General features: G+C 54.3%; 1 long non-coding RNA gene across 1 annotated transcript in view; it reads left to right on the top strand.

The window, feature by feature from the left end:
* Positions 1-13,822: 13,822 nt before the first annotated feature.
* LOC140426059 (uncharacterized) overlaps positions 13,823-14,713 on the top strand; it is a 32,134-nt gene continuing 31,243 nt past the window's right edge. The window contains exon 1 of the long non-coding RNA XR_011948119.1: positions 13,823-13,935. This is a non-coding gene — a long non-coding RNA (uncharacterized lncRNA). The remainder of the gene's footprint in view (positions 13,936-14,713) is intronic.

Here is a 14,713-nt window from a genome sequence, read left to right as displayed (position 1 = left end):
AAGCCTGCGCCGCGTGGCAGCCAGCCAACCCCGGGTGGCCCAAATGCTACTTCTGCGGGCAGACCAAACACCCCCGGCAGCGCTGCCCAGCGCGGAGCGCAACCTGCAAGACCTGCGGAAAGAAGGGACATTTTGCTGCTGTGTGCCAGGCCCAATCGATCACTGCAGTTTCTAGGCCCAGCGTTCCATGTACGACCCATGGGTGCTGCCATTTTCGTCTCCGCAGACCATGTGCGGCCCGTGGGCTCTGCCATCTTTAACGCCACCCACGATGTGCGCCCCGTGGGCGCCATCATCTTCGGCGCCATTTTGGACGGCGCCTCAGGATCCCTGCTCGTCGGGAACTTCGTCTGGCCGTTCATCACCTGCCACCACTGCCGACTAGCCCAGGGCCTACCAGCACCAGCCGCAGCTCGCCTCCATCACCCTCGACCAGTCCCGGCCTCACAACCTCGCAACCACGACGACGACGGTGAAAATCGATGGGCACAAGACTTCCTGCCTTCTTGACACCGGGAGCACGGAAAGCTTCATCCACCCCTCTACGGTAAGGCGCTGCTCCCTCGTGGTACACCCCGTTATTCAGAGAAGCTCCCTGGCCTCCGGATCCCATTCCGTGGAAATCGGGAGTACTGCATCGCCACCCTCAACATCCAGGGCGTAGAGTTCAGCAACTTCTGACTCTACGTCCTCCCCAACCTCTGCGCTGCCCTGTTACTCGGCCTGGATTTCCAATGCAATCTCCAAAGCCTAACTTTAAAATTCGCCGGACCCCTACCACCCCTCACCGTACGCGACCTCACGACCCTTAAGGCCGATCCACCTTCCTTATTTGCAAACCTCACCCCGGACTGCAAACCTGTCGCCACCAGGAGCAGACGGTACAGTGCCCAGGACAGGACCTTAGGGCAGCACGGTAGCATTGTGGATAGTCTACTCCATTGATAAAGGTGACTGGTATAAATCTGGAATGACATCGGAAACAATCAAATCCTGTGGCTGGAGGGGAGCAGACTAGTGTGGAATAACCATATCACACGATCAGTATGGGATCGGCATGTGTGGGCGGCACGGTAGCACACCGGTTAGCACTATTTCTTCACAGCTCCAGGGTCCCCGGTTCGATTCCGGCTTCGGTCACTGTCTGTGCGGAGTCTGCACATCCTCCCCGTGTGTGCGTGGGTTTCCTCCGGGTGCTCCGGTTTCCTCCCACAATCCAAAGATGTGCAGGTTAGGTGGATTGGCCATGATAAATTGCCCTTAGTGTCCAAAATTGCCCTTAGTGTTGGGTGGGGTTACTGGGTTATGGGGATAGGGTGGAGGTGTTCACCTTGGGTAGAGTGCTCTTTCGAAGAGCCGGTGCAGACTCGATGGGCCGAATGGCCTCCTACACTGTAAATTCTATGATAATCAGGTCGGAGGTCCAGTGGCTACTGCGGGACGGCATCATTGAGGCCAGCAACAGCCCCTGGAGAGCCCAAGTGGTAGTAGTAAAGACTGGGGAGAAACACAGGATGGTCATTGACTGCAGTCAGACCATCAATCAGTACACGCAGCTTGACGCGTACCCCCACCCACGCATATCGGATATGGTCAATCAGATTGCACAGTACCGGGTCTTTTCTACAGTGGACCTGAAGTCTGCCTACCACCAGCTCCCCATCCGCAAAGCGGACCGCCAATACACTGCGTTCGAAGCAGACGGCTGCCTTTACCATTTCCTTAGGGTTCCCTTCGGCGTCACTAATGGGGTCTCGGTCTTCCAACGTAACATGGACCGAATGGTTGACCGGTACGGACTGCGGGCCACCTTCCCGTACCTACATAACGTCACCATCTGCAGCCATGATCAGCAGGACCATGACGCTAACCTTCTCAAATTTCTCCACACCGCCACACTCCTTAATCTCACGTACAATAAGGAGAAGTGCGTGTTCTGCACCAACCGCTTAGCCATCCTTGGCTATGTTGTGGAAAACGGAGTTCGAGGGCCCGACCCTGACCGCATGCGCCCCCTCATGGAACTCCCCCTCCCCCACTGCCCCAAGGCCCTGAAGCAATGACTGTTTTTTTTTTCCTATTATGCCCAGTGGGTCCCTAACTATGCGGACAAGGCCCACCCACTCATCCACTCCACAGTTTCCCCCTGACGGCTGAGGCCCGCCAGGCCTTCAACCGCATCAAGGCAGACATCGCCAAGGCCACGATGCACGCGGTCGATGAATCCCTCCCTTTTCAGGTCGAGAGTGATGCATCGGACGTCGCTCTGGCCGCCACCATCAACCAGGCAGGCAGGCCTGTGGCATTCTTTTCCCGCACCCTCCATGCCTCCGAAATTCGGCACTCCTCTGTCGAAAAGGAGGCCCAAGCCATCGTGGAAGCTGTGCGGCATTGGAGGCATTACCTGGCCGGCAGGAGATTCACTCTCCTCACTGACCAACAGTCGGTTGCCTTCATGTTTAATAATACACAGCGGGGCAAGATCAAAAATGATAAAATCTTAAGGTGGAGGATTGAGCTCTCCACCTACAATTACGAGATTTTGTATCGCCCCGGGAAGCTCAACGAGCCCCCCGATGCCCTATCCCGAGGTACATGTGCCAGTGCACAAGTGGACCAACTCCGGGCCTTACACGATGGTCTCTGTCACCCAGGGGTCACCCGGTTCTTCCACTTCATAAAGGCCCGCAACCTGCCCTACTCCATTGTGGAGGTCAGGACCGTCACCAGACACTGGCAGGTCTGCGTGGACTGCAAACTGCACTTCTACCGGCCAGACCGCGCGCATCTAGTGAAGGCCTCCCGCCCCTTTGAACGCCTCAGCATGGACTTCAAAGGGCCCCTCCCCTCCACCGACCGAAACACGTACTTCCTGAACGTGGTCGATGAGTACTCCCTATTCCCCTTCGCCATCCCATGCCCCGATATATCTTCTGCAACGGTCATTAAAGCGCTCAACAGCATCTTCGCCCTGTTCGGTTTCCCCGCTTACATCCACAGCGGCCGGGAATCTTCCTTTATGAATGATGAGCTTGGTCAGTTCCTGCTCAGCAAGGGCATTGCCTCGAGCAGGACGACCAACTACAACCCCCGGGGAAACGGGCAGGTGGAGCGGGAGAACGGGACGGTCTGGAAGGCCGTCCTGCTGGCCCTGCGGTCTAAAAATCTCCCGGTCTCCCGCTGGCAGGATGTCCTCCCCAACCCGCTCCACTCCATTCGATCACTACGCTGCACTGCAACGAACGAAACCCCCCATGAACGTCTCCTTGCCTTCCCCAGGAAGTCGACCTCCGGGGTTTCACTCCCAGCATGGCTGGCAGCTCCTGGACCCGTCCTCCTCCGCAAACACATGCGGACCCACAAGGCGGATCTGTTGGTCGAAAGGGTACAGCTACTGCACGCGAACCCGCAGTTTGCCTACGTGGCGTACCCCGACGGGCGCCAGGACACAGTCTCCCTCCGGGACCTGGCATCAGCTGGATCCCCACCCACGGCCCACCACCCGACACCCCCCCTCCGATTGCCCTGGCGCCACTCCCCCTCCCCCCAGCGCACTTCACCATAGCCCCCGCCCCAGGACGAACCATCCTCCCACTGGTTCCACTCGGGAATGAAGACGAGGACAACACGCTCCCGGAGTCACAGGCAACCAAGTCGGCGCCCGCATCACCACCGGGACCGAGGCGATCACAGCGGAGGATCAAGGCACCCGACCAACTGATATTGTAAATTTTGCCTGAACTGTAAATTCTTCCACCACCCCCGCTGGATTCTTTTTTTAACAGGGGGTGAATGTCCACTGATTGTATAGTAGATATAGTAACTGCATAGTACATGTAATATGGTAAGGCTGCTGTACTAGAGGTACGGGGTGATGCATGATCAATGACCACTAAAGCGAGGGTGTGGTCCAACTGAAGGCTTTAAGAAGCTAGATGTTTCCCCCAGCAGCTCTGGTACAGGATGAAGGCTGCTGGGGCAGCACAGGCTCTTATACCCCGCCTTGCAGGGCGGAGCTACCATACAGCTTGACCAATAGGAAACATAAAATATCTACCAATGGTGTTCCAGCATTACCAGGTATCGTAATACCTCTACACAGACTACCACACGGGGGTAAGTCCCTGCTGGCTGGCTCTGCCCAGTAGGTGGAGTACAAATGTGTGTGCACACCAGAGCTGCTCCCATTCTGGTAGCAGCTGCAGGAGGCCACACATCTCTGCTTAATAAAGCCTCGATTATTCTCTACTCTTGTCTCGTAGTAATTGATAGTGCATCACCAACGTTCTATATAATTGTAACATAAATTTCGAGCTTTTATACTCGAGACCCCGTCCTATGAAGGTCGGCGCGGCACCTGTCGGGCGCCGCTCAACGCGGCCCCCCCCCGGCGATTCTCCCCGCGCGATAGGCCGAGTGCCTGCCGGGTTTGGCCGAGTCCTGCCAGCTTCATTTTCGGGTGGTCCTTCCCGGCGGCACCTCGGCATTCATGCTGCAGGGGGCAGCTTGGTGGGAGGGCTGGCCTGGCCCACGACCAAGGCCTACCGATCGGCGGGCGGGCTTATCCCAGTGGAGGCCCATGTTCCTCCACGCCGGGCCCCTGTAGGTCTCCGCCATGTTGCATCGGGACCGGCACGGAGACGGCGCGACCTCGCGCCAGCCGTGGACCGGCGGTGCCCTTCCTGATGCCCGTATCAGCAGCTGGAGCAGAATCAGCCTCTCCAGTGCCGTGCTGGCCTCCTGTGCGGCGCAGGATCGCTGATCCTCGGGGCCATTAGACGCCGTCGTAAAACACTCCGGCGTTTACGATGGCATCACCATCTAGTCCCAGGATCGGAGAATCCCGCCCAGGTGTTCCTGCTGGCAGTGCACCCTGGCCCGTGGGTTTGCCAGCGGCGTGGGATGGCTTCAGTGGGAAGTCCCATTGACAAGCGGCGGGAGTAGACAAAGTCTACAAAGCTGAGAGATGAGCTGGAAAGGATCGACTGGATACAGCTATTAGAAGGAAAACTGTCAAATCAGTGGGAGGCATTCAAAGGCAAGATTCTATAGACTCAGTGTCGACACATCCCCACAAAGTAAAAGCGTGGTACTGTCAAATCTACAACCCTCTGGTTAACTAGAAGCAAACAATGCAAGATAAAGCAGAAAAAAAGCTTATGACAGTCAGAAATACTTCATACTGTAGAAAGTCTCGAGGGATATAGAAAGTAGAGGGGGGAGTGATCATTTTCCAATCTTCACTAGATACAGATGAGGTATCTGAGAATTGGGAGTCTGAGCACATTTTACCATGATTTAAAAAGGGTGCGAGGGATAAGCCAGAAAACTATAGACCATTCTGTCTGACTCTGGCCATGGGTAAATTATTGGGAAACAGTTCTGAAAGACAGGAAAAATTGTCACTTACTAAGGCACTGATTAATCAGGGATAGTCAGCATGGTTTTGTTCGGAGATCGTGCCTTACTAACTGAATTTTTTAACTATGGACAAGCGCTCCGTATACACAGGATCTGCTCAGACGAGGAGGAGCGTAACAGACATCTACAGACGTTGAAAGATGCCCTCGTACGAACGGGATATGGCACTCGACTCATCGATCGACAGTTCCAACGTGCCACAGCGAAAAACCGCACCGACCTCCTCAGAAGACAAACATGGGACACAACCGACGTACCCTTCGTCGTCCAGTACTTCCCCGGAGCGGAGAAACTACGTCATCTTCTTCACAGCCTTCAACACGTCATTGATGACGATGCACACCTTGCCAAGGTCATCCCCACACCCCCACTACTTGCCTTCAAACAACCGCGCAACCTCAAACGAACCATTGTTTGCAGCAAACTACCCAGTCTTCAGAACAGTGACCACGACACCACACAACCCTGCCATGGCAATCTCTGCAAGACGTGCCAGATCATTGACATGGATACCACTATTACACGTGAGAACACCACCCACCAGGTACGCGGTACGTACTCGTGCGACTCGGCCAACGTTGTCTACCTCATACGCTGCAGGAAAGGATGTCCCGAAGCGTGGTACATTGGCGAGACCATGCAGACGCTGCGACAACGAATGAACGGACATCGCGCAACAATCACCAGGCAGGAATGTTCCCTTCCAGTCGGAGAACACTTCAGCAGTCAAGGGCATTCAGCCTCTGATCTCCGGGTAAGTGTTCTCCAAGGCGGCCTTCAGGACGCGCAACAACGCAGAATCGCCGAGCAGAAACTTATAGCCAAGTTCCGCACACATGAGTGCGGCCTCAACCGGGACTTGGGATTCATGTCACATTACATTCATCCCCACCATCTGGCCTGCGAAATCCTACCAACTGTCCTGGCTTGATGTAATTCACACCTCTTTAACCTGGGGTTACCCCATCTCTGGATCTGTAAAGATTTAATCACCTGCTAATGGTCGCATTCCAAGCATTGTTTGGCATCTTTGAATTTGTCTATATATATGTTTCTGGAACATACCTCTTCATTCACCTGAGGAAGGAGCAGCGCTCCGAAAGCTAGTGACATCGAAACAAACCTGTTGGACTTTAACCTGGTGTTGTAAGACTTCGTACTGTGCTCACCCCAGTCCAACGCCGGCATCTCCACATCATGAATTTTTTAAGGAAGCAACAAGGAGGATTGATGAGGGTAGTATAGTGGATGTTAGAATCATAGAATCATAGAATCATAGAAGTTTACAGCATGGAAACAGGCCCTTCGGCCCAACCAGTCCATGCCGCCCAGTTTTTACCATTAAGCTAGTCCCAGTTGCCCGCACTTGGCCCATAACCCTCTATACCCATCTTACCCATGTAACTATCTAAATGCTTTTTAAATGTTGTCCACATGGATTTCAGTACGGCATTTGCCAGGACCTCACAAGGCAGACTTGGAAGAAAAGTGAGATCTCATAGGACACAGAGGAAGGTGGCAGGTTAGCTCAGTGACAGCAAGCAAAAGTTGATGGTTGATGGATGTTTCTGTGAATGGAAAGCAGTTTCCAGTGATGTTCCACAGGACTCAGTGTTGAGGCCCTTGCTGTTTGTTGTAGAAATTAATGAAATAGGCTTCAATCTAGGAGGCACGATTGGGAAATTGGCAGATGACAGAACAATTGGCCGTGTAGTTGATAGTGAAAAGGATAGCTGTCGACTCCAGAATGACACCGATGGTTCAGTTGAGTGGACAGAGAAGTGGCAAATGGAAATCAATCTGGAAAAGTGTGAGTTAATGCATTTGGGGAGGGCAAGTAAACTAAGAGAATACTCAATAAACGGGAAGATATGGAGAAGGTTTGAGGAAGTGAGGGATTTTGGAGTTCATGTCCACATGTCCTTGAATGTGGCAGGATTGGCAGACAAGGTGGTCAACAAAGCATATGGATTGCTTTCTTTTATTGGGCAAGGTATTGAATACAAAAGCAGGGTGTAATTATGGAACAGTATGGAAGACTGGTTGGGCCACAGCTGAGGGTTTGTGTATCGTTCTGGTCACCAAATTACAGCAAGGACATAATGAAGGGGGGGTTCAGCGATGATACCTTTTAAAACTGAATAGCTAGGATGTCACTAGTATAGTTATACATAAGTTACTTTATTAAGAATTGAGATGAATTATAGGACTGAGTAATCATTATTAACCATTAAACATGTATTTTTAGGACATAGCAGTAATAAGTAATCAAATGGGATTTAGGACAGCTAACTTGACCAAAAGGACGTTACTTCCGATATCTTGGGCGGGATTCTCCGACCCCCCGCCGGGTGGGAGAATCGCCCCGACGCCGGGACGCGATTCTCCCACCCCTGTGAAAACGGGCACGCGCGAATGGCGCCGGGCCGCACGGAGAAACGCCGCAAACGGCCAGGGCGGCGATTCTCCAGTGGGCCAGCGATTCGATGGGCCGAAGTCCCGCCGGCGCCGTTCCAACATGCTATAAAACAGCGCCAGCCAGTCGTGCTAGCTGACGCTGCGGGAGGAGGTGGGTGACGGTGTGGGCAGGCCCCCCCGGGGGTGGGGGGGGGGGTGGGGGGGCCGGGTGGTGGGCTACGGCATTGGGGCTGGGGACCCCGGGACGGGGAGTGGGACGGCCGTGTCCACCTAGCCCTTCCGCCGTCGCGGCCCACGGGGCCCAGCCGTCTTGACATGTGCCAGACCCCCCCCCACCAGACCGGCGGCACCCATCGGCGGGTGGCTCAGAGCAGCACACACGGCAGCCCCCCAGTGAGGGCAGTGCCAGCGGACGGTGGCCCTGGCAGGGGGGGAACGGCCGACAGGTGCCAGGGCACCGAGGCGCGGGGGTGGGGTGCGTGCTGGCAACTGAGCCTGCCATGCTGCCCATGGTTGTGGAGGGGAGTATACCAATGCTGAAACCCTATCTACTCCCACCCCCCACAGATTGTACAATGTTCAGCCATCTTCCAGCGTTGTTGGCCGCCGTGGCGGAGGTTGCTGCCCTGCATGAGGCCCAGTGGGAGCTGGAGCACGGGCATGAGAGGGAGGTGGTGGAGCTAGCAGTACAGCAGCGGGCCGCAGTGGGGCACCGCCACAGGCCCGGGAGGCGCAGGAGGGGCACCACGCCGTGCGGGAACCACACCACGGGGATGCCCAGGGGGAGGTGGAGGAGGAGGTGGAGGAGGAGGAGGAGGGTGTGCTACGGCCAAGGAGGCGTCCGATGCGACACCGTGTGTACCGGCCCCGCATGTCCTTCAAGGACCTCCCCGACAGGGCGTGCCAGAGGAGACTGCGGATGGGCCGCGAGACCGTCGCCCACATCTGTCACCTGATGGCACACCTGGCACCACGCGGGACCGGGGGTGGGCATGCCATCCCGGTGGCCGTCAAGGTGACGGTCGCCCTCAACTTCTTCGCGACAGGGTTGTTCCAGTCGCCGAGTGGGGACCTGTCTGGCATCTCCCAGCCATCGGTGCACAAGTGCATTTGTGCCATCATTGACGCCCTATCGCGGACCGGTACATACAGTTCCCTGCGGACCGCGCCCACCAGGATGCCCGCACAGCGGGGTTCGCCGCTGTTGCCCAGATGCCCATGGTGCAGGGGGCGATCGATGTAGTGCACCTCAGAGGAAAGTACCATGTGCCGAAACAGGAAGGGTGCACATTCAATGAACGTGCAGGTTGTCTGCGACCAAAGGATGACAATCCTGCATACCTGCGCTAGGTACCCTGGCAGTGTGCATGACTCCTTTCTACTGGCCCAGTCGTTCATCCCTGCCATGTTCGAAGGATACCCCCCCCGGCTGCGGGGCTGGTTGCTGGGTGACAGGGGTTACCCATTGCGGTCGTGGCTGATGACGCCTATACGGAGGCCACAGACCGATGTGGAGCAACGCTACAACGATGCCCATGCAACAACCAGGGGTGTGGTCGAGAAGTGCATTGCACTGCTCAAGATGCGCTTCAGATGCCTGGACCGGTCTGGAGGGGCCCTCCAGTACCAGTCGGAGAGGGTCGGCCGCATCGTCGTGGTCTGCTGCGTCCTGCACAACATAGCCCAGCAGAGGGGCGATGTGCTGGAGGAGGAGGAGGAGGGTCAGGATGAGGGGAACTCCGCCCCAGATGAGGGGGATGGCGAGGTGGGAGCCGATGCACGTGACATGGGGGATGGACGGGAACACGAGGCTGCCCGGTGCCGCCGGCTGGGCCAGGCGGCACGGGAGGCGCTGGTAGCTGCCCGTTTCGACGACCACGGTGGGCGGCAGTAGTGATGGGTATGGGCACAGGCAGCGGGTTCGGCACCTCCCCAATGGACAACCACCCTCGCCTCCCCCACCTCCACCTCCACCACCACCACAACACCCTCACCTCCCTCACCCCCAACCCCCCCACCACCACAACACCCGCATGCACATCCCCCCTCCATGAAATATCCGCCTGCGGCACAACGGGATGGGGGCACGGTCGATGGTGTACGCAGGTCTGCTACAAGGCATGGAGGATGATGACAGCCTGCTCTGCGATGGGCTCCGAGCCATACATCGTTTGACAATGTCTGGCTCATGGCCACATCACAGCCCTCCACCTGGGTGGACTCTGCACGCAGCCCTGATACTGCATCTCATGGCCCTGTCATATGGCCGGGGGCAGGCTGGCGTGGGGGAATTGTGGGGTGGGGGCGTAAGTCACATGCACCTGAGCCCAACCTCTATCACAGCACCCCTCACACACACTGGCACATAGTCCCCGCCCCACCCCCGCACACATCGGACAGAGTACAGAGGCAGTTTGCATAGGTGTGGAATGTGTTTAATAACAGACGTCCTGTACAGGTGCCCGAACCCATCTAACTAATCTGTGCCCTGCACCCATGTCAACTCACTCATCCGTGTCTACCTTTCAGGCCTTACGGGCCTATGACTACGTCTAGGTGTTCCCCCAGACAGTACAGCAGAACTGGAGGTGGACTCCTGTGATTCCTGCTCTGTGACTGGGGTCCCCGTCGGCGGCCGCTTCCTGGGGCGGCCCGGCCTGGATGGGCCAGGCCGCACCTCGGGCAATTGGGATGGCGTAGGCCACCCTGTTCTGCCCGCTGCCCACCAGGTGCACCTGGGGCGGTGGGAGGGGGGGGGGGGGTGGACGTGGCGTGGGGTTCCAGGACCCCCCCCCTGCTGGGGGACCCGGGACCCGGGATGGGCCCCAGCACCTCCTCCCCCTCCCGGGGTGCCCGGTGGCCCGCGGGGCTCTCCATGGGGCGGGGGTGCGGGCGGATCCAGCACCTGGGGCACCGGCATCACCTGGCGCTGCCAGTCCTGGAGGCCCGCGCTGGTATCGACCAGGGTCTGGACGTTCACGGCCATGGAGCTCAGGGAGTGCACCATCCGTGTCTGGCTCTGTACAACGCCGTCCATCACCCGGCCAATGGCGCTGATGCTGTCAGCGATGGCCTGCATAGACTGGGCCATGGCCTGCTGGGACTGGGCCAGGTTGTTGAGTGCCTCTGCGACGTTCATCTGCCAGAGTTGGTTGTTGAGGCTGAAACCCTCAATTTATTTAAAAAGTTCCTGGATCTGCATCTGAAATATTTCAACCTGCAAGGCTGCAGACCAGCTGCTGCAAGTGGGATTAAAAATGAGCGACTTGTTTCTTTTCTCTCCTTTTTGGCCGGTGCAGACACGATGGGCTGAATGGCCTCTTTCTGCACTGTGACATTTCTATGGGTCTATGGTTCTGCTACCAACAAAGCATTCATGTTTAAATGTGCAAGTTTCAAGATCGTCTCATTGAAACAGCTAAAGAACTCGCAATGCAACAACCACCACCATCTTCTCAAATGCAACAAGACAGGGCAATATTTGCTGCTTTTGCGAATGATGCCCATATCCCACGAATGAATTACCACCATATGGTGATGGTGGCCATTTGGCAGAGATCCTGGTTGGCACTCAGTTCTTATGGAGCTGCATCTCAGCATGACGATACTGCCTTGAGAAGCATAATGGAGAAATATGGAAATCTCTCTATATTCTGGAGTGGCGCTGCTTTTAATCTGGAAACGTTGAATCGCAGCCCCGTCACTATATGAAAATGAACCCGACATAACCCTGAATATGACAGAACTCCACAAATCTAAAACGATTGTTAGCACTGTGCTGACTGCAGAACTGGGCAGCCAGAGAACGGCTTTGACTGATGCACAAATCCTGGCTGCCAATAATTCCACACTCTCCGTTGCCGACATTCCCAGAAACTCATGCCATCCGGACATCCGCAAGTGCTTCGCAGCCAATTGAATGCCTTTTTGTTTTGGACTGTTGTAATTTGCAAAACAAGGCAGCCAATCGGCAATGTGATCAGCAACAGTGTGGTGAGCCATGTATGGCTACGTAAGGCTGTTGTATATATGTTCACTATTGTTCTACTGTTCTATTAGTATTGTTATCTTCACTGTTGTATATACTTATTGTTATTGCTGTTCTGTTATTGGTTGTTACTGTTGTACTGTTGGAATGTTATTATTCGTGCTGCTGTTGGTTCTGCCTGTGGCTCTGCCCAGCTGTGGAGGTATATAGCTTGTTGACCTGGGTCAGCCCTGTAGTGCGGGAGGAGCTACAGGTCGGCACATATTTAGCTTATTAAAGCATCGGTTCACTGCTTCTCAGCGTCTCGTCTGAATTGATGTCTATCAAACAGGCATATTGGCTGAGGGGTAGATATTAGCCAGGACCCCAGGGAGAACACCCGTGCTCTTCTTCCATGGTCTTTTGCATCCTGATCGGGCATTCAGGAGATCAGTTGAACGGGCGGCACAGTGGCGCAGTGGTTAGCGCTGCTGCCTCACGGCGCCGAGGACCCGGGTTCGATCCCGGCCCCGGGTCACTGTCCGTGTGGAGTTTGCACACTCTCCTCGTGCCTGGCAATGGGTCTCACCCCCACAACCCAAAAAGATGTGAGGGTTAGGTGGATTGACTATGCTAAATTGTGCCTTAATTGGAAAAATAAAGAACTGGATACTTTTAAAAAAAGGATATCAGTTTAAAGACTCCACTGGGAGAGGGCATTCTAGCCGCAGTGGGTGCGAAGTGGCTTGTGACAAAATGAATTCTCAATATTTGCTCCCATCAGGAACCTCCAGGCGCACAGCTCTGATTTGTAAAATCCGTCCTTTAGTGCACTTATTAGTTAAATTACCAAGTTAAATTTCTCCTGATGTTCAGAGTAACATATCAGCGGAAGAGACAATCAATTGGACTGCTCGAGTGTCACCAACATAGAAACAAGCACATAATTGCCAATACATACACAATTTAAGCAAATATTCAAATTCTGGCTATCAGCAGTCTGACTGGAGACAGCTGTGTGCTGGAGAAGATATCGCCGCATAAATTGGTCAGGTAATATTTCAACCAAGAAACGGACTCGCAGCGCGTGCAAACCTTCCGTTTGCTGGTTAAACCCCACTTTTCAATTTGCTTTCCTTCTCTGTTTCGAGCTTGGTGGGAGTTTAATTTCTACCCTTCATTTCCTCCCGACTGGCATCAACCGGCCCAGTGGGGGTGACAGCGGCAGAGAATGAAATGTTTCTTGCTCTCTTCACTTAATGACAGTGCTGAGTGCTCCCATGTTGCATGCTGATCTGTCAAACAACTTGGCTCAGCTGCAACCTTAAAAACATGCTCTTTTGTGGTGGTGGTGGTGGGGGAGGGGTGGGGAGGAGAGGAGGGGGACACAAGTCAGACATTTCCATTTTCCGGACGATTGACTTCAAGGACTGAGACGTGGTCCAATTAGTGTCAGAATTTAAGGAGCTCTCTGCCACTGAGCTACGGTATCCACTGAGAACCAGGCTGAAGCAACTCAAACCAGCGCAACAGAGGATAAGGCAGACAGAATGTTTATCTTGTCACTCCGAGACGGGGTTGAGAGCTAAAAACAGAGAGCATTTAAATCCAGAGCACTTTTTGAAGCAAGGCCGCTGCTTGAACGGGGGAGGCACGGCAGACAATCGGCACACAAAAAGATCCCGCAAACAGAAATGTGATCATGGTCAGGCATTCTGTTTCTTTTTAGTGACGTTGGTTGAGGGGTCAATATTGGTCAAGACACAGAGGCCTCCCCTGCACCTCTTCGTGATGGTACCTCTTGATCTTTCACCTGAGAGGGCAGGATCAGAACATTAAAACCTTTGAAGATCCAGGCTGGAATTCTCTGGCTGGTCGGTGACGGTTAGACGCTCTGGCCGCGCCGGCCGATTTCCCGGCGGCGTGGGGTGGTTTCAATGGGAATTCCCATCGACAACAGTGGGAGCAGAGAATCCCACCATCAGTGAACAACGCACCGCTTCCTGCTGATGAAAGAAAACATGGCTGGGGGGCCGGAGAATCCATAGGTTCAGGAATGGAAGGGGAGCATATTGTTAATTGGATTCAAGCCAGATGGGAAAGTATGAAACAGGACACAGGTCTTGGTGGTAAGTTTATTTACAGGGCGCAGCATTGCAGATTTCTAGCTCTTAACTGCTAACCCAGGGTCCCAGCAAGCTGTCTTTATATGTGCTCTTAGTCCTTAATTCTTTATATGTGCTCTTAGTCCTTAATTCTTTATATGTGCTCTTAGTCCTTAATTAAACAATGTCCATCAGATGCATATCTTTAACAACATAATTAATCAACCACCACCATAGATAGCCTCCAGAGCCTGTTCCACCAGTAAGATGATGGCGGACCTTCTACAAGAGCTTCACTTTCCTGTTGTAGGCCATATCAATTTCACAGAATTGTAGAATTTTACAGCACAGAAGCAGCATTCGGCCCATCCTGTCCGCAGCGGCTCCCGAAAGAGCTACCTAGCTAGTCCCATTCTCCATCCCTACCTCCTTAGCCCTCTAAATTCATCACTTTCAAAACTATATCCAGCTCTCTTTGAAACCTCCGATGGAATCCACCTCCAGGCAGCACATTCCAAATCCCAACAACTCTCTGAGTAAAGAAGTTTCTCCCCATCTCACTCCTCGCTGCTTGTTGCTCATCTGGAAATTGTGACCCCGAGTCACCGACTTACCAACTAGTGGAAACGGAATATCCGTCTTTACCCTGTCAAAATTGTTCAGAATTTCGAACATTAATAAGGTCGCCTCTTAGTCTTTCTGCTCCAAGGAGAACAAGCCCAATTTCTCCAATCTTTCCTTGTGTCTAAAATTCCTCATTCCTGGTATCATTCCAGTAAATCTCCTCTTCACTCTCTCCGGG

The sequence above is a fragment of the Scyliorhinus torazame genome, chromosome 7 (genome assembly GCF_047496885.1).
Source record: "Scyliorhinus torazame isolate Kashiwa2021f chromosome 7, sScyTor2.1, whole genome shotgun sequence".
NCBI classification, from domain to species: domain Eukaryota; kingdom Metazoa; phylum Chordata; class Chondrichthyes; order Carcharhiniformes; family Scyliorhinidae; genus Scyliorhinus; species Scyliorhinus torazame.
Note: the sequence above shows the minus strand (reverse complement) of the source record. Positions and strands in the feature narration are given on the sequence as shown.